Source organism: Lathyrus oleraceus, chromosome 3 (genome assembly GCF_024323335.1).
Source record: "Lathyrus oleraceus cultivar Zhongwan6 chromosome 3, CAAS_Psat_ZW6_1.0, whole genome shotgun sequence".
NCBI lineage: Eukaryota > Viridiplantae > Streptophyta > Magnoliopsida > Fabales > Fabaceae > Lathyrus > Lathyrus oleraceus.
Window position 1 is genome coordinate 457,634,215 of NC_066581.1, and position 3,982 is coordinate 457,638,196.

Below are 3,982 nucleotides of genomic sequence, written 5' to 3' on the forward strand. Positions count from 1 at the left end.
TTGGAACAGAAGCTAGTGAATACAAAGTGAGACTCACTCTTGTGCTTTAGGAATTTTACCCATGTCCAGCAACTAAAATCATCAACAATAACTAGTCCATATTTCTTTCCATTGACCGATGTTGTTTTAACAGGCCCAAACAGGTCAATGTGAAGAAGTTCCAGAGGCTTAGAGGTGGAAACAATATTTTTCTTTTTAAAATATGTTTTGGAAAATTTCCCTTTCTGACATGCCTCACACAGAGCATCTGAAGAATACTTCAGCTTGGGTAGACCTCTGACTAACTCGAGTTTATTTAGTTGAGAGAGTTTTCTCATGCTAATATGGCCCAAGAGTCTATGTTATACCCACTGCTTTTCATGAACAAACATCAGACATTTTACATTTTGTTCTTTTAAGTCTGAAAGATTTATTTTGTAAATATTGTTTTTCCTCTTGCCAGTGAATATGACTGTTCCATTGTTCTGATTAATTGATTTACATGTTTTTTGATTAAAGATTACATCATAGCCGTTATCACTTAATTGACTTATTGATAATAGGTTATGCATTAATCCTTCTACATATAGGACATCAGATATAGAGGGAAGAGTTCCATTACCAATAGTTCTGGAGCCTCTGATTCTTCCCTTCTGATTTCCTCTGAACCCTACAAAGCCCACATCTTTAAGTTCCAGGCTTTGGAACATATAACTTCTTCCTGTCATTAGTCGCGAGAATCCAGAGTCCAGGTACCATGATTAGTGTCTTAACTCTGCTGCATAAGATATCTGCAACATAAACAATCTTATTCTTTGGTACCCAGAATCTTTTGGGTCCTTTATGATTAGTTTTCCCAGAGTTTCTTAGAACTTTGGGTTTTCAAGCATTATCAAAACGTTGTGCTTGTGTATGTGTGTAGTGATAAGAAAACGAAGATTTAGGTTTGTCATTTATGGAGGATTTATCTTCACTGGGGTCATACCTTATTCCTCTTTTATTATTCTGACTTACTCCATAAATCATGGATGCCATTTTGCTTCTCTCTATCCCATTTTTCAGAAACTTTTGAAAAGATTTTTCATATTCATAAATTACTGTGTTCGAAGTTTGTGGAGCTTGAGATAACGCTTCTTCAAGTTTTGAACATTGTTTATTTGTGGAGTCTCTTTCTAATATCAAAGTTCGGTTTTCATCTTTTAGTTCTGAAACTGTCATCTCAAGTTTACCACATTCTTCGATGGTTTCTTTAAGAACCTCTTTTACAACTTTAAATTTTTGTTTTAGTTTCTAATATGAGTTTAGAGTTTCAGAAAGGCATGATTCAAGGTCAGAGCGAGAAAGATCATAAAATACCTCTTCAGAGTCAGATTCTCCATCTGATGTATTTCTGGAGGTGGTAGCCATGAGTGCAACATTTGTCTGTTCTTCAGAGTCTGATTCTGAGGAATCAGATCTACTGTCATCCCAGGTGACCATCAGTCCCTTTTTAGTTATGAATGAACTTTTCTTGAAATTCTCTCTTTTAGACCTTTCTTTCTTAAACTTGGGACATCCATTTCTGTAATGACATGTTTCCTTACTTTCATAGCATGTTAATTTTTGTTTGACTTACCTCTGGAAGTTGATTATGATCGACCCCCCATGGGTCTTGGTCTTCTGAAGTTATTATTCCTTTTTCTCCAGAGTTGTTTTACTCTTTTGGTTAAAAGGGATAATTCTTCTTCGTCGTCAGAGTCTTCCTTCTCAGAGTCATCATTGTCTTCTTCTTCAGCCTGGAAGGCTTTGTTTCTATCTGGTTTGCATCTTTCGGATCTGGACTTTAGTGTTATAGACTTGATCTTCTTTTGAGGTTCATCTTCCTCCAGTTCTATCTCGTGGCTTCTGAGTGAACTGACGAGTTCTTCAAGGCTGATATTGTTTAGATCTTTTGATAACTTTAAAGTTGTGACCATGGGTCTCCATTTCTTTGCCAAGCTTCTGACAATCTTTTTGACATGATCTGCAGTTGTGTAGCCTTTGTCCAGCACTTTGAGTCTTGCAATTAGAGTTTGAAATCTAGAGAACTTGACCTCTACAGCTTCATCGTCCTCCATTTTGAAGGCTTCATATTTCTGGATTAGAGCCAGAGCCTTTGTTTCTTTGACTTGAGAATTTCCTTCGTGAGTCATCCTCAGGGAGTCAAGTATTTATTTAGTTGTTTCCCTATTGGTGATCTTTTCATATTCATTGTAGGAAATAACATTGAGTAGTATCGTTTTGGCTTTGTGATGGCTTTTGAATTCACGCTTCTGATCATCTGACATTCTGCTACTGGGAATAGCAACGCCAGCGTTTGTCATAGGTGGTGCGTAGCCAATTGTGACAATATCCCATAGATCAGCATCATAGCCTAGAAAGAAACTTTCAATTCTATCTTTCCAATAATAAAAAAATTCTCCATCAAAGATTGGAGGTTTAGCATTGTAACTATCTCTTTCATTGGTGTTGTCCATAGTTTTTCCCATGCTGGATCTCTCTACACTGTTAAGTGTTTGATTAGAAAATCAATAACAGAGTCGTAGCTCTGATACCAATTGAAGGTTGAGAAAAACAAGAAAGGGGGTTTGAATTGTTTTGGAAATAAAAACTTTTTAAGAAATCAGACACACACACAGAATAAAAAGGAAATGACACAGAATTTTATACTGGTTCGCTTGAAATTCAAAGCTACTCCAGTCCACCCGGCCAAGGTGATTTCGCTTTCAAAAAGGACTTAAACCACTAATCTTGAAAGATTACACAACCAATCTTCTAAGAGAATAATCTCTCAGCCCTCTAAAGTATTCAGACTACGCAGAGTCACTTGAGGAAGTAGTTCAAGCAAGAATATAAATTGTAATGTAAAGTGCTTCTAACAAGTAAGCAAGAATTACAGAGTTGTAAGAACAATAGCTTTTCACGTAAGAGTAGCAGCTCGTGAAAGATGAGAGAGAATGAATGAAATTTCTTGTGCGTTTCAGGTGTGTTCTCTTGTGAAGTATTTGGTCCTTTATATAGTCGTCGTGAAGGACCATTGGAGTGATGACAGGATCTTGGTCATTGGAGAATGTTTAATGTCATTACTCTTCTTGTTTCTTTCTAAAACAGTTTTGAGAGCCTCATTATTTCCTTCTTGAAATAGTTTCTTTCCAAATGCAGATTTATTTTTGGTTACACATTCTGAGCTGGTGAGTCTACGTCAAAGTCTTGATATATCAGAGTTTGTCTTCAGAGGTTGATTAAGTCTGACTGTACCAAAGTTTCTCAAAGCTCTAGACTTCTTCAGATTCAAAGTCTGGATTCAGTATTCTTTTATCAGAGTCTGACTTCTTCATGTTGCACTGGGTATCTGCGTTGATCAGAATCAGAGTCTTCTGGACACATTCTTTATGAGTAGCATCTGATAATCGAATATTTTCTATCTGATGTAATTTACTATCTGATGTTTGATCAGAGTCCTGCATACTAAGAAAAAATCTCGTTAGAGTACCATTTTGTTTCATCCTTTGTTATCATCAAAATCTTAGAGATATATTGTAGAACCAACTTTGTTCTTATAGAAAGGACCCAAAAAGTTATGGATACCTAAAGATAAAATAATATATATTGCAGACATCCTTAGCAGCGAAGTTGAAACACCAATCATGGTGCATGGACTCTAGATGCTCACGAAACATGACGAGAATAAGGCATATTTACAAAGTCTGGAACTTAAGCCTGCAGGCATCATAGGTTTCAGAGGCAATCAAAAGGGTAAGATTATTGTCTATGGAACTATTGGTAATGGCCCTTTCCCTTCTAGTAATAATGTTTTATTAGTTAAAGGGTTAATGCATAACTTATTGTACATAAGTCAATTAAGCGACAATGGTTAAGATATCATCTTTAATCAAAAATCTTGCAAAGTTGTTTGTCAAAAGGATGGGTTTGTACTCTTCAATGAAAATAGGAAGAAAAACATTTATAAGATTAGACTTTCTAA